Source organism: Meles meles, chromosome 13, assembly GCF_922984935.1.
Source record: "Meles meles chromosome 13, mMelMel3.1 paternal haplotype, whole genome shotgun sequence".
NCBI lineage: Eukaryota > Metazoa > Chordata > Mammalia > Carnivora > Mustelidae > Meles > Meles meles.
This window is the reverse complement of record NC_060078.1, coordinates 42,838,147-42,861,095: the sequence shown is the minus strand read 5'-3', so window position 1 is coordinate 42,861,095 and position 22,949 is coordinate 42,838,147. Positions and strand designations below refer to the sequence as shown.

The 22,949-nt window shown below is 37.6% G+C and overlaps 1 protein-coding gene across 8 annotated transcripts in view; it reads right to left on the bottom strand.

Annotated features, from left to right (window-relative positions):
* CCSER2 (coiled-coil serine rich protein 2) overlaps nt 1–22,949 on the bottom strand; it is a 200,079-nt gene that overhangs the window by 165,208 nt on the left and 11,922 nt on the right. The window contains exon 3 of one of the 8 annotated variants that reach the window (XM_046026970.1): nt 10,951–11,033. The exons of the other annotated variants lie outside the window; for them this stretch is intronic. The gene's annotated coding sequence lies outside the window, so the exon portion shown is untranslated. The remainder of the gene's footprint in view (nt 1–10,950; nt 11,034–22,949) is intronic. 8 annotated transcript variants of the gene reach the window in all.

The window sequence follows — 22,949 nt, the reverse complement described above, 5'->3', positions numbered from 1 at the left end:
AGCATAAAAGAAAGAAGTGAACCATCATAAGGAGTAATAAGCTCACATTTTCATGGATGCTTAAAAGCCAAATGTGGAGTAAAATGTCGTCGACTTGGAATAGCAAGCTCTTTCCTATGGCCCTCATCCTACTATCCAAGGAAAATATACCAGAGAGCCTACTCTGAATTGCACAAGCATACAGGAGATAAGGGGCTAAACTGCAACAAGGACAAAGCCCCACTAGTTTCTATGCATCCTTCTATTTTGGTTTTGTTTTGTTTTTTTATTTATTTGACAGACAGAGATCACAAATAGGCAGAGAAGCAGGCAGAGAGGGAGAGAGGAGGAAGCAGGCTTGCCGCCGAACAGAGAGCCCGATGCAGGGCTTGATCCCAGGACCCTGAGATCATGACCTGAGCCGAAGGCAGAGGCTTTAAACCACTGAGCCACCCAGGCGCCCCGCATCCTTCTATTTTATGCAGCAAAGCCTTAAACTGCTGGGGAAGGGGCACCAAACCCTTTGGTCCCTGGGACACAGGGAAAAATCCACTGCACCTGGGGAACATAAAAACTGTACAGTTGATCCATTTATATAAAGGGAAGATCAAGAACAGACTAATTATGGTGATAAGGATTAGGACAGAGCAATGGCTCACCAATGTTGGTGTGTATCAGAATAATCTGCGAGGGCTTATTAAATCAAGATTGCTGCCCCCCTCAGAGTTTCCAAGTCAGTATGCCCAAAACAGGTTCTTAAAACACGTATTTCTAACAAGTTCCTTGGTGATACTGAAGTTACCAATCTGAGGTTAACATGCTGGAATAGAGATTACCTCTATGAGAAAGGGCTGTTGACTGACGTGTTGGTAACAGTGAACACTATGTAAAAATTCACTAAGAGGTACACCATTTAAGATTTATGCACTTTATTGCATGTAAGTTATAACTCAATTTTTAAAAAAAAGCTTTTCTAAAGAATTAGAAGTCTTTACACTAGTATTTCCTGTATTTCAAGGCAATCAAATAATTGATGACAAAAGTTTCCTTACAGCGGGGGTGGGAGGTTGGGGGAACCAGGTAGTGGGTAATAGGGAGGGCACGTGTTGCATGGAGCACTGGGTGTTGTGCAAAAACAATGAATACTATTACACTGAAAAATAAATGAATTTTTTTTAAAAAGTTTCCTTAAAGAATCATAATAAATGCAGAAAAAATGATGGAAGGGCGCCTGGGTGGCTCGGTGGGTTAGGCCGCTGCCTTCGGCTCGGGTCATGATCTCAGGGTCCTGGGATCGAGTCCCGCATCGGGCTCTCTGCTCAGCAGGGGGCCTGCCTGCCTCTCTGCCTGCCTCTCTGCCTGCTTGTGATCTCTTTCTGTCAAGTAAATAAATAAAAATCTTTAAAAAAAAAAAATGATGGAATCACAAAATAAGACAATCAGATACACTTAGTTGGTTAGCAAGCAATCCCTAATGAATTAGTATATTCAGGTAGCAATCACTAATGACTATTAAATCCATTACATGAAAGGAACCTTGTTCTGAATCAATCTTAATGTCCTATTGTAAGACAAGAGGACCATCTATGAAATATTCTTGCCAAAACAAACTCAACTTGAATCTATTCAAGTCTCTAGATCTACCAGTTTATAGGAACAAGGAACAGAAAAACATGCTGAACAACATTAGGGCACCATCAGCCAAATCTAGAATATGAAAATGCTACAAGAGGAAGGATTAAGTTTCTTTCCTCAGCAAATGAATAGGAAGAAAATGTTGTAAGTTTAAGAGATACATTAACCAAATGCAATGTGTGGACTTTGCATGGACCCTAATTTAGTCAACCCCCAGTAATAATTGTTTTTGAAATAATTCAGGAAAATTAGCACAAAATGGGTATTGGATTATATTATTCATTTTATTTTTTTGTTGCTGGGAATGTTAAGAGTATAATGCTCATACCTTTAAAAAAAGTGTTATACATGAAACACTACTGACAACTGCTAAAAGCTGAGTGATAAGACACTGGAGGGGCAGGGAAAGAAGTCTGTTTGATACTTTATATACAATTTTTCCTTTAAAAAAGGAAACCTCGGGGCTCAGTTGCTTAAGCATCCGACTCTGGGTTTTGGCTCATGTCATGATCTCAGGGTCCTGAGATCTAGCCCCAGGTCCAGCTCCACACTCAGCAGACTTTTCTTTTCTTTTCTTTTTTTTAAAGATTTTAAGATTTTATTTATTTGACAGACAGAGATCGGGGGGGGGGGGGGGGCCAGCGGGGAGCAGGCTCCTTGCTGAGCACAGAACCTGATGTGGAGCTCCATCCCAGGACCCTGAGATGATGACCTGAGCTGAAGGCAGAAGCTTAACCCACTGAACCACACAGGCGCCCCTCAGCAGACTTTTCTTAGGAGATTATTTCCCCCTTCTCTCTCCTTCCCCTATGTTCCTCCCATCCCCCCAGGCATGCTCTCTTTCTCTCTTTCTCTATCTCAAATAAATAAAAATCTTTAAAAAATAAATAAAAAGTAAATTTTTTTTAAAATTCACCAAATAAGAATGTGTCCATAAGAGGAAGAGAGATGTAATAAAATACAACACATTCTACATGTTCCCCCTCCTCCTCTTAACATTCATTCTCTTTCTCCAACCCCCTCCCACCTCTCTTCCTTCCCTTCCCCTCAACCAGTTTAGGAATACTTCTCTTTTTCCCTCAGTAAGTCTCAGTTTGTACAACCATCCAGAGAACTACCAAAGTCTAGATCTCTACATTTAACTTCTCCCACAAAGGCCTCGTGATTCAGCAGTACCATAAGCCTAAAGGCTTGAAAGATACCATCAAGAGAAAAACTATCTTGTAAAGTAGTATAGGGTAATGGGTAAGAAGGCTGTGGAGTTCCCCAGATTAGATTCTTATACTCAGATCACTTTCTAGGATTGTGGTATAGGACAAAATACTTTGTCTCTCATTAAATCTCAGTTTTTCGTATGTAAATAATAGTACCTAATCAGGACTTTTCTCTAAGGCTGTGCTGTTTTTAGGTTAACACAACAATCTAATCTGATGTAGCCAGTCTGGACCTGTTGTTTTTAACATCTGCAAAGGGATATTTCCTAAAAACACTACCAAGTAAAAAGAACAGGCATCCTTGACCCTTAGCACACTGAAGTGCTACCATACTACAAAGCTCAGAAAAATGCAAAAGTGGTTATGTCACAGTTGACTTTGTGGTTCACAAAATTGAGACACATAATAATTTATTTTTTTAAGTAAAACAAAATGTTTTCACCAAAATGTCCAGGTCACAATGCAATGCATCCATTTACAGTTTCATCATCAGCATGGCACAGAACCACTCTATAATACTTCCAGCTCCTTTCCCATATTCAAGCTTTAACCAAATACTGAGTAATATACAGAATTAAACAGTATACACTTGGTGCAAGAGCTACAGTAACACCTAATGTAAGCTTCCTCTGATGATTCTGGAAGCATCTCAAGACCACAGGATTTGTCTCAGAGTTACCACAACAATTCAGTTATTTCACTGAAAAACTGGAATAGTTATTTCACTAATTAGGGATTTCTAGCTAAAAGAGTAGTTGGATTGCAGCCCTCCATTCTTACAGAATTTCAAAAGAATGGTCATTCATATTTTCTAGTTCCTTCAGAGTTGCAAGTGACCATAAAGCAGATAAATCAAATTTCTGGTCAATTCTTGAATTATATACAATAGTATTAGTAATGATGAAATTAACTAATCCTTTAAAAAAGGTCTACCTATAGCTGAGAGTTAGATGTTCCCATCATCTGAATCCATAATAGTGGGAGGAGGTTTCAGGAGTTCTTTTGAGGAGCAAACTTCACAAAGCCAATCAGGGTCCTGGGACCAGGAAGAAAGAATAAATGCTGAAGGTTCACAGATCTTACATACAAAGGCTCCTCCACTCATTTTCAACTCATAAGCTTTTATACATGTGAATGAAACAAAGTGAACATAAGATTCATATGAAGCTATGAATCTTTTCCCCTCAATAAGTCTGTTTCTACATGCCCATCAGCATGAGCATGTTACCAGGAATATGATACTATCTGACGACAGATTTTTCTTGCATAAGCCAACTACTTGAACTATTGCTTAGGCAAAGATGCAGAAAAGAACTAGGTTGACCTTTGGTCACCATCTGACTTATCAAGAATAACTATGACATTACAAGATTTTTAACCTCCATGATAACTAGAACCTAACGTCAAACAAGATGTCCTTTGTTGTTACATGTGTCTTCTGAGTCACTAGAGGTAAAGGAAATCAAAATAAACAACCGAAAATACATGTGTGCTCTCTATGAAGTCTAAATGGTCAAACTACAACCACCAGGTAAGGAAAGAAATCTGGCCTGAAATTAAAAGGAAAAGAACCCACAGCTAAAAATATGCATTAAATTACACTCCCTTCTCCAACAAAACTATTATTGTATGCTTTCTAGAACACTATTACAATATTATCTTTAATACCATTTATTTGTTGAGCTAATATTTACTGACCATGCATTATAACCCAATCACTGGACAAGGTCTCAGGGAAATGTTTGTGACTAAAACAGACATAAACCTTGCATTCACATAGGAAAGACTGAACATGCATGTGAAGACTACTGTCTTCTACTACATGCATAAAAATATAATTAGTGTTATTAAAGATGGTATCAGAACATACAATAGGAACCAACTCCAATGGGAGGATAAGGGGAGGATCAGGGAATTTTCAAGGTTTCTACGGTAAGTATAAGTCATCATCAGGCCAGAACAATTCCACTAATTGCTTATAAAGGCTCATGGTTGATTTGTTGAGTTTTGGGACCCACAGCTCCCACAACATAGCAAGATCTCCCACTAACATATGTTTAAACATAGAGTTTCTTCTGCCTGGAATGCACAACCCCTCACCCTTCACACATTCTTCATAGTATCAAGCAACCTTTGCAGGGCCCAGTCCAGCAAGTTAAAGTTCTGGGCTTCCGTCAACAAATCAAGATGCTCCTCAGACCATTTTAAAAGGTTTATGTTCCCTCCACTAGAGGCCAAGCTCTCTGAGAAACTGGACTATGGTTTTCACTCTTCTGTTTCTTCTTTCTAGCCCTAGGACATAGCCTGGCACAAAAAAGAGGCGTTTTTTAATGAACAGCACATCCCTTAATGGTGTCTTGCTGAGAATTGTTAGTTTTACTTCAAATCCACAATATTAACACTTTTGTATAAAAAGTATAAGACAGCTTGACAGAAAATAGACAGTATATTTCAACTAATATCTGAAGTCCCACAGAACTGGCTTATGGCTTCTGTTTATCAGCTCCTCTTTTCCTAGGCAAAAAAGGTACCCAAATTCATAATACTGTTTTTTTTCTCACCCCTCCACAAACCACATTCGGTTATGAAGCCCAGTTAACAAACCAATCTTTTTCCTGATAGTGTCTTTCTGGCTTAATAATTAATTCCAATTTGGAATCTCAATCCCTACTGATATCCATGATGCCTAACTCTTTAGTCTTTTTCAAGAAGACACCTACAATTTTTGGCATAAGACATTTTAAAAAACTAAATAACAAAAGAAATTGGACATAACAATTTTTGGTATAAGACATCATTTAAAAAAACTAAGTAACTTGGGGCGCCCGAGTGGCTCAGTGGGTTAAAGCCTCTGCCTTCGGCTCAGGTCATGATCCCAGGGTCCTGGGATCGAGCCCCGCATCGGGCTCTCTGCTCCGCGGGGAGCCTGCTTCCTTCTCCCTCTCTGCCTGCCTCTCTGCCTAGCTGTGATTTCTTTCTGTCAAATAAATAAAATATTTAAAATAAAAAACAAAAAAACTAAGTAACAAAGAAATTGGACATGACACAATCAGTCTCAGTCTGATTGTGTTTTTTACCTGCTGACTCCTAGTGTGATTTAGTTATAAAGTATTTTATTTTTTTATTTTATTCTTAAAGATTTACTTATTTGAGAGCACACACATGAGTAAGAGGGGCAGAGGGAAAAGGAGAGAGAATCAAAGGCAGACTCTGTGCTGAGCCTTATGTGGGGCTTGATCTCACAACCCTGAGATCATGACCTGAACTGAAATCAAGAGTTGGATGCTTAACCAACCGCGCCACCCAGGTACCCGTAGTTACAAAGTATTTTAGATAATTACCTGCAACTTTTAACAGCAACTAGGACACCCACATTTAACAGTTTTAAAAAGTAAAAATCCTCAACCTAGTTAATAGCATTTAATTAATCCCTAGAGCATTTACTCTGAGAATCTTCTTGATTTGGCAAATACCAAAGTGATTAAAGTTAGGCGCAATGTTGCCATCTAAAAATTGATCAAGATATATGGATAAAACATAAGGACCATTAAATATAAGAAAAATTTTACTGTGATTAAGACCAACACAACAGGGAAACCCTGCTTAAGCCACTGCATACCTACACCTCTGATTACTACACTTTCTTATTAAGCAGCTATGAGATAAGATCCTAAAAAATAGAAAAGGTAAGATAAAGTCCCTGCTAGGAGAAGCTTAAGATCTAGTAAAGGAATTCCTATCTAAGGAAAGAATATCTCATTATGGTAATAACTTATCTTCATTCAGTCATCAAACATTTATTGAAAGCCTATTACAAATCAGGCTCTATGTTTGAGGGTGCAAATACAAGACACTCCATACAGAAAAAAAGATATATAGACAAGAAAGGGGTGATGAAACTCTGTAATGGTTACAGAGGAGTGTACAGAGTAGTACATGGCGGTACACATACAAAACACAAAAAAAACTCCTCAACTGGGAGAAGGGAATATCACAAAAAGCTTCATAGAGGAGGCAATGTTTAAGCTGTCTCAATTAATAATAGCAAATAATAATAAAGACACTGAATGTGAAAAGTAATACAGCCTAGGAGCTAAACGAAAGCACAAAACCAACATGGCACATTCAAGAAAAAGTCATTAACTATTATTAAACAAGAGTACAGAACAGGATTCAAATAATGCAGCAGGAAAAGAGAATATTGGAGAGAAAACAAGCCCACCGAAAGCCTTATGTGCCATACTAAAAAGGGTGGACTTTACTACAGGAGTTAGGAAGTTAAGGGGTTTTTTTTTTTTTTTTTTTAAGATTTTATTTATTTATTTGACAGAGAGAGATCACAAGTAGGCAGAGAGGCAGGCAGAGAGAGAGAGAGGAGGAAGCAGGCTCCCGGCTGAGCAGAGAGCCCGATGTGGGACTCGATCCCAGGACCCTGGGATCATGACCTGAGCCGAAGGCAGCGGCCCAAACCACTGAGCCACCCAGGCGCCCAGTTAAGGGGTTTAAGTAAAAAAAAATTGTGATCTGACCTCAATTTTGAAATGTCTGAAATTTTGAAATGATTTTAGTATGGAGGATGGAGTAGAGGAAGAAAGGGAGATAGGTCAGATTATAACATAAGATGGCAAGGATTATAACAAAAGGTTAGAGAAAAGGTACAAACACAAAAGATATTAACTATTGAATCTTAAGAATTTTATCACAATAGTGGGCACAAAATGAGAGCACAATATTTAATTGGAATAAATGGATGAGTAATTGAGTAAGTGATTAAATGTAGAAGATGAAAGAGAAAATAGGGTTCAAAATTTCAGGCTGTCTGATCTGACAAAGAGTAGTACCTTTAACTGAGGGCAAACATTGTATCTGGAAAAAGAGATGATGAACTTAGCATGTCAACCTGACTTTGTGGTACCTATAGAGGGTACAGGTAGAGGTGTTTTCTAGTCATGTAAAGGAGTCCAAAATGCAAGGACAACGTTTCAATGGAGATGATGATTTGAGACTTGTCAGCACAGAGATAATCATCAAATGTTCCACCAGAAACAGTTAAGGCCACCTAGGGAAGATGTAGAACAAGGAGAAAAGGGCTAAGGGCACTGTCCAGAGGATCACGAACATTTAAGGAATGAACAGAAGAAAAAAAAAACAAAAAACAAAAAAACAAGAAGGCTGAGAATGTATAATCCAAAAAGAAAGAAAAGAACTGGAAGAGAATTTTTAAATGATAGTGACAGTGGTGTCAAATTGCACAGATAAGGCAAGAAAATCTAAAACCTAAAAAGAATAATTTGACTTAGTAGTTTACAGATTTGGTCACTTTTCCCAGAGCAGTTTCACAATGCAAGATTAGGCATAGACAAATGACCACAATGAGTAAAAGAGTAAAAAAAGATAAAGGAATGAAGTCAGGAAACATAACCCATTCTTTCAAAGACAAAAAAGAAAAAGGCAATTGTTTTTGGTGTTTTGTTTTGTTTTTCCTAATTTTGTGGTCTCTTTTCTGTTTCTAAAATGCAGGGAAAGAGTTAAAAGAGAAAGTTAAAAAAATTTTTTTTAAAAATGGTGGGGACAACAGCTAGAGCAAACGCACATAGGATACAAGATCTAGGTAGACATCGATCCCATTATAAGACTTGGAATGTTAGACAAGAAGACAAGGCAGAGGTTCTGATTTATAGGTGAGCTGCAAAGAACGTAGCAGCTTAACAGGCCCACTGTCCAGGGCTCTAGCCCCAGGAACACTTAACACTGCGACTACAGTAGCCACACTGATTGTAGGCCCCATGAGCTCACCTTAATGAGGACTAGTGGAAACTGTAGGGTATGGAACTGTACTTGCAGCTGAATGGTAGTAGATAAAGTAGGGACCAGGCCTTACTAAATGTTATGAGCAACAGGAAAACTGCTCAATATAAATAATTTCAAAAACATAAGTATAATGAAAATGCCTACAACATATAATCAGTAGTTTAATTAAAAGACTCATTTTTCAAATTCTCAGCATCTAGCACAGTGTCTGACATAAAAGACAGCAGTAGATACAAATGAATGATGTTCTAGGGCTAGCTCAGGCCAAAATCCCAAGAGACTGGAAAATCTGTAGAAGGTAGGCACTGCAGTATCCCCATGACTTGAACACAAGAAACTCTTCTTTTTATGGGACCAGGAGGGTGGAAAGACCTAATTGTTCATGCTGAAGACAAGAAAGTACAATGTGATTGTGAGGGGCCTTAATGATAACAACTAATTTTTATCAAGAATGGTATGTGCATCAGCAAAGGAAACAGTCAACAAAACAATAAGCCAACCAATGGTCGGAGAAGATATTCACAAATGACACTACAGACAAAGGGCTGATATCCAAGATCTATAAAGAACTGCTCAGGGCATCTGGGTGGCTCAGAGGGTTAAAGCCTCTGCCTTCAGCTCAGGTCATGCTCTCAGGGTCCTGGGATAGAGCCCCGCATCCAGCTCTCTGCTCAGCAGGGAGCCTGCTTCCCCCTCTCTGCCTGCCTCTCTACCTACTTGTGATCTCTCTCTGTCAAATAAATAAAATCGTTTAAAAAAAAAAAAAAAGAATTCCTCAAACTCAACACCCAAAAAACAGATAATCATGTCAAAAAATGGCCAGAAGACATGAACAGACACTTCTCCACAGAAGACATACAAATGGCTAACAGACACAAGAAAAATTGTTCACAACCATTAGCCATCAGGGAGATTCAAATCAATACCATATTGAGATACCACCTCACACCAGTTAGAATGGCCAAAATTAACAAGACAGGAAACAACAAGTGTTGGAGAGGATGTGGAGAAAGGGGAACCCTCTTACACTGTTGGTGGGAATGCAAGTTGGTGCAGCCATTTGGGAAAACAGTGTGGAGACTCCTTAAGAAATTAAAAATAGAGCTCCCCTATGACCCTGCAATTGCACTACTGGGTATTTACCCCAAAGAAACAGATGTAGTGAAAAGAAGGGCCATCTATACCCCAATGTTCATAGCAGCAATAGCCACAATTGCCAAACTGTGGAAAGAGCTAAGATGCCCTTCAACAGATGAATGGATAAAGAAGATATGGTCCATATATACAATGGAATATTACGCCTCCATCAGAAAGGATGAATACCCAACTTTTGTATCAACATGGATGGGACTAGAGGAGATTATGCTGAGTGAAATAAGTCAAGCAGAGAAAGTAAATTATCATATGGTTTCACTTACTTGTGGAGCATAAGGAATAACATGGAGGACATTAGAAGAAGGAAAGGAAAAGTGAATTGGGGGAAATTGGAGGGGGAGATGAAGCATGAGAGACTGTGGACTCTGAGAAACAAACTGAGGAGTTGGAAGGGAGGGGGGTGGGGGAGAATGGTTGAGCCTGGTGGTGCGTATTAAGGAGGGCACGTATTGCATGGAGCACTGGGTGTGGTGCATAAACAATGAATCTTGGAACACTGAAAAAATAAAATTTTTTTAAAAAGAATGGTATGTGCATGGTACTGTGTTAAACAGTTTATAAGAACTATCATATCTTAACCTCATGACAACATATTAGAAGTATATTTATTCTCTTTTCAAAGATGAAGAAACTGAGGTTTGTAGACATCACATAATTTGTCCAATTTCATATGAATATTACAAGACCAAGACCACTAAACTCAGGATAGTGCCACTCAGTATGGAATATAGTGGTAGTAGTAGTGGTAGGAGCAGGAGGAACAGCAGTAACAAAGTGAGGCAATTTCCAAGGATTTCACATATATTAACCTATTTAATCTCTACAACTACTTTAAGAAGTAAATATGATCTCTATTTCACAAACAAGGAAACTAAACTAAACTAAACAGAGAAGGGTTAAGGAAACTAAACTAAACAGAGAAGGGTTAAGTAGCTTTCCCAAGGTGAAACACCTAGTAGTAATGGGGCTAGGATTCAAATTTAACCATTTTATTATACAGCATCCCCCAATTCTTTACTTAAGCTAACACTCAATATACCTGTGTTTTCCAAACTGCTGATCATGACATAAATTTATTAGTTTATGACAAGAAAGTTTTGTTGTAAATGAGAAGACTAAAATAAGATGGAGCCCCTCCCCATTTCTTTCCCAGTACCTTCATTAGTGCTGGATGAGGCGGCTGAGATCCTGGAGTTGGCAAACTGCAGGAAAAGCATTAAGTAATGGATGTGTTTAGTTCTGTAATGGGTGGGAAGGAAACAAATTTAACAGTGGAAAAGTATTCAAGAACTTATTCATGGAGCACAAAACAGAAAATTTCTCTCCTCTTTTATGAGTATAAGTTTCATAGGATAGGTAAATGTTTAAGGGTTATTCAAAGTAACTGTAAAGAAACAAAAAATAACTCTCTCTCTCTGCCTGCTTCTCTGCCTACTTGTGATCTGTTTGTCAAATAAGTAAATAAAATCTTTAAATAATAATAATAATAAATAAACAGGAAGATGACAAAAGAGCACTAGAAGCAGAGGTGGCTGATCCAGATGATGCAAAGAAAAGTTTTGAAAAGCAATTTGAGGAGTGCCTGGGTGGCTCAGTGGGGTAAACCTCTGCCTTCAGCTCAGGTCATGATCTCAGGGTCTTAGGATGGAGCCCAGCATTGGGCTCTCTGCTCAGCAGGGAGTCTGCTTCCCCCTCTCTCTGCCTGCTGCTCTGCCTACTTGTGATCTCTCTCTCCCTGTCAAATAAATAAAATCTGAAAAAAAGAAAAGCAGTTTGAGAAAAATCTTATGCAAAGGGAAAGATACTGAACTGGAAACTAGTCAGCTCCATTATTTTCAAAGAAGGAAATAAGGAAAATAGAAGCTATAAAATAACAACTGGAAAATTTCAATGAGACAGGACAGATGAAGGAAGACTTGATATTTTTGTAAAGAGGAAACAGGTGAAGTTCAGAGAACTCTAAAACTTCTCATTAAAGAAGAAATAGATGGCAAAAAGATGCTAAGAGTATACACATACATGTAAGTATTCACTATACGAAAGAGAAAAACATCAAAGAGAAACTCTGATTGATGTAACTGAGAAATCAAAATCAAAACTGTCTGACGGTGAAAAAGAATTATCTTATTTGGGGTGAATTACAAAATAATACTGGAATGAGCCACCGTGAGGAAAAACACCAGCAAAGGAAAACAGAAGTTCTGGATTGCCTCAAAATTTTTTGATCTGAATTCCATAATCAGGCTGTAAATAAAAGATTAAAGTAGATTAAGGATTATAAAGTGGTGACAGTTTCATGTGGAGTGATTCCATTTGTGTGGTGGTACTGGTCTCTGAGAAAAGCAGATTCTCAGCACACAAGCCGGGTTCAATCTCAGAACCTGGAGATCATGACCTAAACTGAAGGCACACACACTTAACCAAGTGAGCCACCTAGGTGCTCCTGGTACTAGTCTTATTGTCAGATCAAAAAACCAAGGCATATCACATTCAGTGGATTCAGAGTAAGAAACTTGCCTGCAATGTTTCTTAAAACCTGAAATAGTACAATAAATTATTTTATGTAAAAATTTTTGCTTTTTTAAGTGTCTCATATAAGGAAAATCAATACAGAACCTAAGATGTTTATAGCTTCAGCAGTTTCTATAATGTTCAGATGGATTTTCAAAATTAATCTTGCCACATTTCACAGTCATTTTATGTTTTGGAAATTAGATTTATTGTAGTAGTAACCTAAAGTAGACTTTTCCTATTTAATAATAAATCAATATCCTTGCTACACATACAACAAGAATAGAACAGAATAAAAAATACCAGAAGGCATCATGGATACATACCATTTTATTACATGTGCAGCATGTAATATGTTCCGAACATTGTAGAATTAAAATACACAAGGATAAAACATTTTTATATAATGTCTAAGAAATTTTTTTCTGCACAGGTATTTCTTAAAATGTAAAGACCTTACCAACAAACTTTTGCATATACAGAAATCTTCATTGACTACCACTCATCCAGAGGACTGCTCCCTTCCTTCTTCCTCTTTCCACAGGGACTGTCCCATAACCAGCTGATCTAAGTGGACACTGCCACCTTATGGCCAGTGCAAAGAAATGTCTGTCTTTACACCTCTTCCTCATTCCACTTTCAAGATTGAGTCTCTTTTGCCTTAAAAGGATTGTGCAGACAAGTCACCACTTTGTCTGTCTCCACTCTGAGTAATCCTATCCCATACAATTTCCTATTTTAGCACTATCTACAGAACTTCCTGTGATAATGGAAATGTTCTATATCTGCCTTATCCAATATTGTAGACACTAGCCATATGAGGCTATCAAGCACTTAAGATGTGGCTTGGGTAACTAAGGAACTGAATTTTTACTTTTATTTAATTTTAACTCATTTAAATTTAAACAGCACTATGTACACAGCTAGTGGCTACTATAATGGAAAGCAAAATCTTATACACAAACATAAAAACAAAGTTTTTTTTCCTTCTCTCCTTCTGTCTTTTCAAATTCTTGCCTAGTTATTATTTCAGAGGAAAAAAACCTTTTATTTATTTTCATTCCAGTTATGAACCACAAAATGTGCCTGTGGGAGATAAATAAAGCTTGAAAAGTAGATAAACCACACCTGTCAGAATGGCTAAAATCAACAACACAAGGAACAGGTGTTGATGAGGATGTGGAGAAAAAGGAATACTCATGTACTGTATGTAGGCAGGAATGCAAACTGGAGCAGTCACTGTGGAAAACAGTATGGAAGTTTCTCAAAAGTTTAAAAGAGAACTACCTTATAATCCAACAATCACACTACAGAGTATTTACCCAAAGAACACAAGAACACTAATTCAAAGGGATACATGCACCCCTATGTTTATAGCAGCATTATTTATTATAGCCAAGATACGGATGCAGCCCAAGTGTCCATCAACAGATGAATGGATAAAGATGTAGCATATACGGGAGTCTGGGTGGCTACGTAGGTTGAATGTCCAACTCTTGGTTTCAGCGCAGGTCATGGTCTCAGGGTCCTGGGATCGAGCCCCATGTCAGGATCTATGCTAAGCATGGAGTCTGCTTGTCCCTCTCCCTCCCCCCACTTGCACTCACTCTCTCTAAAATAAATTAATAAAAATTTTAAAAATAAAAAAACAAAAGATGTAACAATATATACAATGGAGTATTATTCAGCCTTAAAAAATGAAATCTTGTCATTTGCACTGACATGGATGGAGCTAGAGTATAATGCTAAGTGAAATAACTCAATCGGAGAAAGACAAAATACCATATTATTTCCAGTCATATACAGAATTTAAGAAACAATACAAATAAGCAAAGGGGGAAAAAAACGAGAGAGAGACAAGAGAGAGAAATCAAGAAACAGACTCTAAATTACAGAAAACAAACAGTGGGGGGATGGGTTAAATAGGTGATGGGGATTAAGGAGGGCACTAGTCCTGATGAGCAATGAATGATGTATGGCATTGCTGAATCACACATTGTACACCTGAAACTACTATCACTGTATGTTAACTGGAATTAAAACCAAAACTTAAAATGATGAATAAATAAATAAAACTGTTTTGTCCAGCATACTTATTTATTATTAGAAGGAAGGTTGGCTGTAATGTCCTAGCTCATCAGAACCAGAAATGGAGTCTCCTCTTATACCTTTTAGGAAACTGAAAACTTTCCACACACAAACTTATTACTCTCTCCATACAAAAAATATAAAATTGACACACAAAAAATAGATAAAAACAACTTCTTAGCAAGAAAAATATTTTGAAGTGGGATTAGATGTAATAAATAAAAGGGCTATTAACCTCTATACCTTTGAAAATGCCACTCTACAGTGTACTTTAATATCAGAATTTTATAACTAGGAAATTACAGCTCATACAGGAAGTTGAGTCCAGAAAAGTTAAGAGAATTGACATTCAGAGTTGTGACTCTGTGACCACAGACCCTGCCTTTCTAACACAGGATGGGCCTAGCAATTCTTTCAGAATTCACTCAATGACCACTTAACATCAAATTACTGGAGACAAAGAACAATAAGAAACCCTGGTCCCATTCTTTCCAAGTGTCCACCTATCTCCTTAATGCTCCTCTAATAAAACTTGATTTCCTTCACATATCAATTAAAAGAATAATTTCAATTTTATTTTCTACATTTAATTACTAATAACCAATGGTATCATTTTCTATTATTTTTGGTTGACAAATATAAAATAATGCCTTTATGAGAAAAAAGCTTTCCAAGTTTGGACATTATTAAATAATTCAATTCTAAAGACATTTTTCTGCAAAAACAAGGTATGGGTTTATTTTTAAGTTTGCTCTTAAATATGCTAATTTTAACATATTAAGTAAGCTTTTTCTCAGAAATAACTCCCTAAATTCTAGTTATAATTACTACTTAATTATTAGCTTTGATTAAAAATAATATTAAATATGAACCTATTTCAGGACAATAGGAATTACAGTATTGGTACAGAATACTCAAATAATATACTAACAGTACCTTCAACAAATAATTCAGATGACAAAAAAAAATGCCACAGACAATTCCTTGGTCATTCATGTATCTCAGGTCTCTAACCCAATTTGAGACATCACCATGAAAAATTCAAATGTTTTTTAATCTGAAGGAAACAAATTTTGCTCCTCAGTTTAGCAATTTTAGCTGATGAGTTCAAAGGGGTTAAGTGTGATAAAGGCATAAAACAAGCAATCTTAGACTACACTAAAAGAAACACAGTAACTAAATCAGAAGAGTTAATGCAGACTATTGAAGGCTCCCTTTACCTCTAGCTGGAAGGACAGTAATAGTTCTTAGCATCACATTTTCCCCTTATTAAACTAACTATAAACTAGTCAGTTGGCTACAGTAAGTAGATATGACTTAACATTTGACTTAACATTTTTAAATTATTTTAAAGTATTTCCCACATTACAGTTACATTTATTATTTCAATAGCTATATTACATTGATATAATATGCTTAAATCTTTTAACCACAAATTACTAGACCAAAGATTAAGAACATCTTTATTCTTCAACATACCACTTTTGGACTCACCCTGACAAAAATGGATATATACAGAAGAGATAAGGGTAAAGAACCATGTTACATAATGTAAAGCATTTACAAATGTTTTAGCCTAACCAACAGAATATATGATTGTTACTATCAAATAGTTTAACATATCAGAGAGGGACAGAACTAGATGGATAAAAAATAACAGAAAGGCAGTTTTCAGCTCAAAGTAAAGAAAACCTTTCAAACTATCAGAATTTCTCAACAAGGTAATACATTACCACATAAAACACTAAGTTGTGGGTTGCCTGGGTGGCTCAGTTGGTTAAGCGACTGCCTTCAGCTCAGGTCATGATCCTGGAGTCCCTGGATCCTGTCCCTGGATGGAGTCCCACATCTGGCTCCCTACTCAGCAGGGAGTCTGCTTATTCCTCTGACCCTCCCCCTTCTCATGCTCTCTCTCTTTCTCTCTCTTTCTCAAATAAATAAATAAAATCTTTTTTAAAACAACAACAACACTAAGTTGTGCATCTGAAAACATTCGAAAACAAGCTGAATAATCACTTGCCAGAGAAAGTGCAGACTCTTACACTGGATGGGCAGTAGGACCAGATAACTTCTGATGTTTCCTTTCACTAAGCATATTCAAATATTTAATCTCCTGCCATGATTCCAGCAATGTGCTAGGTGCTAAGTATACAAAAGTTGACAAAAGAGACATGGTTTCTATGGTTTTTTGCAGTTACAGTCTAGTGTAGGAGACAGAGAAAAAGAGAAAGAAAAAAAAATGGGCAAAAGAGTAGGTACAAATCATAAGTCCTGTTGAAGGAAAACAACAAAATGCTATAGGAGAAAAACAGAAGAATGGACATCAAGAAAGGCATCTCAGCGGAAAAAGACTGAAGTTACAACCTAAAGAAAGACGAGCTAGCTAGACTCTAGTGCTCTGGCCCAATGGAAACCCATTGAAGGTTATGAGGAGAGTGACATGATCTGATTTTCATTTCTAAAAAATCATTCTGGTTGCTTTGTGACAAGTGAATTGGAAGGGAGAAAACACGGAAGCAGGGAAATTAGTGAAGAAGCTAGGTAGGAAAGAGCCCAGATGAGAAATGATGATGGACTGGGCAGGCTAAATTTGGAGGGAGAAGAGTAAAAGAGTTGAAGATGCGGGCAGGGGTAAACAGGAGCTATAGCACTCGGTGATAGATTAAATGCAAGGGATGAGGGAAAAAGGAAAGAGAAATCAAGGATGACTCTCAGATTTCTGGCCTGAACAACTAATCAAATGATGCTGCCATTTTCTGAAATGGAAAGAATGGGAGAGAGACAGATTTGGATTAAAAGGGGAAGCCAACTTAAAGTTTCTATGATTTTCTTTAGACTTTCTATCAAAAAAATCTAATTCTTCATTTTCTGCTCTTAAAAAGCCAGTCTGTGTAAGGGGAGAACTGCTATAAAGGAGACCCCATCAGTGAAAATTAAAAAAAAAAAAAAAAAAAAAAAGGAATACAAATGGTAGATTAGTGTTTCAGTGTTAAATTAATAAGTCCATAACTGCATAGTAGTTAATTTTTTTTAATCCCTATTCTTAGGAAATACATGTAGATGTATTTAGGGGTAAACTGTCATAATATACGCAACTTACTCTCAAATGCTTGGGGGAGTATGCATGCATTTATGTACAAAAGACCATATATACGTATACAGACATATATGCACATCCATATGTACATATGTATATGGAAGAGAGGAAATGATAAACAGCGTAACATTTTGACAATCAATGAATTTGTATTAAGACTACTTGAGGGGCGCCTGGGTGGCTCAGTGGGTTAAGCCTCTGCCTTCCGCTCAGGTCGTGGTCTCAAGGGTCCTGGGATCAAGCCCAGCATCCGGCTCTCTGCTTGGCAGGGAGCCTGCTTCCCCTCTCTGCCTGCCTCTCTGCCTACTTGTGAACTCTAACTCTCTCTCTCTCTCTCTCTCTCTCGGTCAAATAAATAAATAAAACCTTTAAAAACAAAAACAAAGGAGTGAAGAAATGAAAGTTACTAAAAAAAATCTAAATTTGGTCAGTCAATGGAAGGAACACTTCAATGACAAGAAAACACTGTCATAATATTCTAGGCAGACCTCTGTTGTTTATTATCAAAGAGTCTTTAAGTAAAATTATGTAAGGTAAGAATATTCAACTTAAACATATTAAAAACTAACCATTTTACAGTAAAAGGCAGCATTTTTTTTTAAGATTTTATTTATTTATTTGACAGATAGAGATCACAAGTAGGCAGAGAGGCAGGCAGAGAGAGAGGGGGAAGCAGGCTCCCTGCTGAGCAGAGAGCCTGATGTGGGGCTCGATCCCAGGATCTTGAGATCATGACCCGAGCCGAAGGCAGAGGCTTTAACCCACTGAGCCACCCAGGCGCCCCAAAAGGCAGCATTTTTTACATGCTACAATTAATCTTGCCAAAGAATATATGACTAAATGAGAATATGCAGAATACCAAATGCTTAAAATAGACTTCTGAACTTGTAAAATTAACAAAACTTAGTTAAGTCCTTAGTAGGATCTGAACTTCTTTTAACACTTAGAAAGGGTAGAACCCAGAGATTCAAATCCAAACATAATTCAAATCTCCTTCCAGTCCCTTAGACATTAGCTCTTCCTCTGTTTCAAGTCTAGTACTGTTTTTAGGTCTATTTGTGGCTTGCATCATGTCTCTCCTGCACTCATGAGAGCTTCCTGATACTTGGCACATTATCCCCGTGTGCTGCCCAATGTTAGTGTTCTGGACTCATCTTGAGTTGCCCAAATCCTCCAACCCCATCTAGAGAATAGGAGGCAGCAGAGCTCAGCCATTAGATTCCTGGCAATGGTGAGCAAGTGCCTCTAACCATCCTCTCTGCCTTTTCCTATTAATGAAAAAAAGAATACAGTGTCTCCTACCCAGCTGGGTACTCTGTCTACATCCTTGCTACTTTTCTAGTTCCCTTTAGATTTTCCCAACTCATAGAATATAATGCACATGTCAATTTTCTTTTGGGGTGAGGGGTGGTCAGAGGGAAAGGGAGAGAGAGAATCCTAAGCAAGATCCACACCCAGCCCAGAGCCCAAAGCAGTGCTCGACCTCACAACCCTGAGACCATGGCTGAAATCAAGAGTTCCATATTTAACTAAGTGAACTACCCAGGTGTCCCACACATGTCAATTTTTAATAATTCTCAAATTCATCCTGTCTCCTCCAACACCACTTAATCTAGACTCTTATCATCTCTAGCCAGCTTCCCAGCATTGTTTCCTTAATTCCCTACCTTCAGCTTCTTCCTCTTAATCCACCCTTATGCTTTTCCCAGACTTAACATTTAAAATTATAAACCTGATCACGTCACTCTTCAACTTAAAATCCTTCAATGGCTCTCCAAAAAAAAATGCCTTTAAACGGTACTAACAACAGCAGCTGGTACCTACTGAGCACTTGTGTACCAGGTACTTACATTACCTCATATAAATCTCACAACAATCCTACAACATACGTATCTTTATTATTCTGATTTTGCAGATTTAAGGAAATTGAAACATGGAGAAATCACATAATCTGTCCACAGACACACAGATAATAAGCAAGTACAGCTACGATTACAAAGGCCTTCCAAATATGGCTGTGGTATTCTTTTGCAGCTGTTCTCTCCTACCACTACCCAACAAACCCTGCTTTCCACTCATGCCAAACTACCCAAGGATCCATTCCCATACCATGACCTTTCAGGACTCCTTATTGGAGTACACACTACTCCTCTGGCTCAAAATGCCACTCTGATCTACCTTGAGAACTCTCTCTGAAGGTTTTATCCTTTCTTTCCTCTACAGAAGAACTCCCAGGCAGAACAGTATAAGGCAAAATGATACACACACCCCAACTTCAAAATGCTACAATACAGAATGCTCGAATAGATTTTCCAAGATAACTTCCAAGTGAGACTCTAGTGCCAGCCTCATAAACCTGAAATCCACTAAAAAATTAATAGAGATCAACAATACAGTAACAACAAAAGCTAACAAAAATACACTTAACTTGACAAAATATCTGCAATATATAAAATTCAATTTTTTGAAGTTTATGCTAACTCATTCAGAATATAAGTGACTCAAGCACATTATCTAAAATTTATATTTAAAAAAGGAAAAAAGAATATAGAGGACTCAAGTTTTCTTCTTTTGCAAATGTGACTTTTTAAAATCTTACAAGCAAGACAAATTCTATCTAAAATCTATTAGCAAACCAAGAAAAAATTCAAAAAAAACTAAAGAGCTCTTTTTTGACTATATCTGAATTCAGAAAATAATAACTGAATACTAAAGGACTTGTGCTTATGAAATATATTAGATGACAAAGAGGTAGTGAGTATGGTACCACATCTGTAGCATCAGCACATTAGCCCAGTATTTTCCAGAAACATGCAAGAATGATATCAGAGTCCCTCCTGGGTATTAACTGATGGTTAAACAATATCTCTTCAAAGTATTATTCCAATATATTAGCTTATAATTCCCCGCACTAAAGCTCTCATTTTTGTCTTTTCACAGTCTCAAGACCCTTCTGTAATTAACTGCTCTTTAACTGGCATTTGGATACAAAGTTTTACTTTCAAACTTCAATATCTCTTTTCTAGTTCATTAAGAAAAGGTCCTATAAGATCATTTCTGGCACTTGTCCCAGCCAGGCTTCTGTCTCCCTATATCTTTCATTGCTTTTTCCCCTTAACCCTTAGAAAAAATATTCTTAATCCTTACATAAATTTCTTGTACAAAGCATAAATAATTTAACAATACCACTTTATAGAGATATTAGGAAATTGACCTTTAATGAATACACACAGATTAATCCATGGTGAGGTGCTATTCTAAGGTAACAGACTTAAAATTATTTTGCTTCTGGCATTCCTCCAGAATATAATCAATCTGAACTTCTTATACAATATCTAGAATCAGGCAGAAGACTTACTTTAAAGAGACTTTTTACAATGGTCTGCTCAGGTTAATAGAGCCTGGCCCAAGGTAACAGTAAAGGGAATGGAGAGGGAACAACTCCCAACAGCAGGACTTCCCAGCTAATGGAAAATGAGGGATAGGAGAGATGGGAAGTCAGGATGATTCCCAGGTTTATAATTTGACTAACTGAGGAACTGGAAGCATCATTAACCAAGACAGGAAAATGAGATGAATACATGAATCTGGAGAAAAATATGTAGTTAATTTTTGATGTTTTTAAGTTTCAGGTTTTCTGCTAGACAATCAGCTGGGCATTCTAAGTAGCTCACCTAAGGACTGGAGTGCTCAAAATGAAAACAGGGCTGAAGAAATGAATTCAAAGGAGATAATGAAAAACAGCATGTGTTCCAAGAAAGCGTGACAGAATGAAGATAAAGAGGTCGGACTGAAAACATGGGAAACCTGAGCCATTTAGGAATGGGGTGGGTAAAGACAGCTGAGAAAAGAAGAATAGGCAAGAAGGAGAAACAGGAGTGATGTCATGAAGGCAGAGAGGGTGTTACAAACATGGGCATGATCATCTAAAAGGTTCACACTAGATTTAACAACTAGGAACTACACCCAAGTACAGATACAATTTCAGTAAGTAGAAGAACCAAGAGTAACAACACTGTTGGGATGGCAGAATGGCTCAAACAAGGCAAAAAAGGAAAAGTATGAAGCATGTTTGGATAGAATGTGAAAGAGTTTTGCTGGAATGGAGAGTTCATATTGCAGAAGAGAAGAAAGGAAGTCTGAGCCAAAGCCTTTGCATTCCAGATTGTATTCTATTTTGGATTTATTCCACAAGCAGGAAAAAGAAAGACTGGTAGCTTTTTTTTTCTTTTAAAGACAATGAATCAATCTGATGACAGCATTCATGATGAACGGGAATGTCAAGAGAGTTAAGGTAAGATAAACTATTAAGCAGTCTTAAAATTATCTAGGGCCTGAAAGAGGTTGGTAGCAGCCAAAGTAAGAATTAAAGAGTACATAAAAAAGAGAAATTATCCACTCCCAATGTGCCTAGATAATTCACTATTACTATACCGATCACGTACAACAATAACCTGTGGACTAAGACCTTCTCTTATTCAGCCTCTCATCATGAGTACTGACAAATCAGAACAAGGGAAGTGGCCAAAAATGTCTGTTGATTTAGAATTGAACTCAGTAATGAAAAGATACAGAAGTGAGACTTAAAAATACTACACAGAAACTTAAGTAACTTACAAGATGATACTACAGAAAATACTAGTCGAAGTCAAGATCAAGTTCAGACAATGAGTTTAAAATATGTTACAGGGGGGGCGCCTGGGTGGCTCAGTGGATTAAGCCGCTGCCTTCGGCTCAGGTCATGATCTCAGGGTCCTGGGATCGAGCCCCGCATCGGGCTCTCTGCTCCGCAGGGAGCCTGCTTCCTCCTCTCTCTCTGCCTGCCTCTCTGCCTACTTGTGATCTCTCTCTCTGTCAAATAAATAAATAAAGTCTTTAAAAAAAAAAAATAAAATATGTTACAGGGACAAGGGTGAGTAAGGGTAACCAAATATAAGTATCAAAGAGAAAAAATCAAAACCAGAGGAAAAATATTCAGATATTCAGACAAAAAAAAAAAAAAGATTTGAGATATATCAAATCAAATATATAATCAACAAATCTTAATTGCCCAGAATAAATATGTAATAAAATTTAACTTCCTAATACATTTTGTATGTGACCCTCTTTAAGAATGCTATCTGGGGGGTGGGGGGGTGCCTGGGTGGCTCAGTGGGTTAAAGCCTCTGCCTTCGGCTCAGGTCAGGATCCCAGGGATTGAGCCCCACATCGGGCTCTCTGCTCAGCAAGGAGCCTGCTTCCTCCTCTCTGTGTCTCTGCCTGCCTCTCTGCCTACTTGTGATCTCTGTCAAATAAATAAATAAAATCTTAAAAAAAAAAAAAGAATGCTATCTGGGGGCACCTTGGTGGCTCAGTTGGTTAGGCATCTGCCTTCAGCTCCCAGGGTCCTGGGATCAAGCCCCGCATTGGGCTCCTTGCTCAGCAGAGAGCCTGCTTCTCTCTCTCCCTCTGCCTCTCCC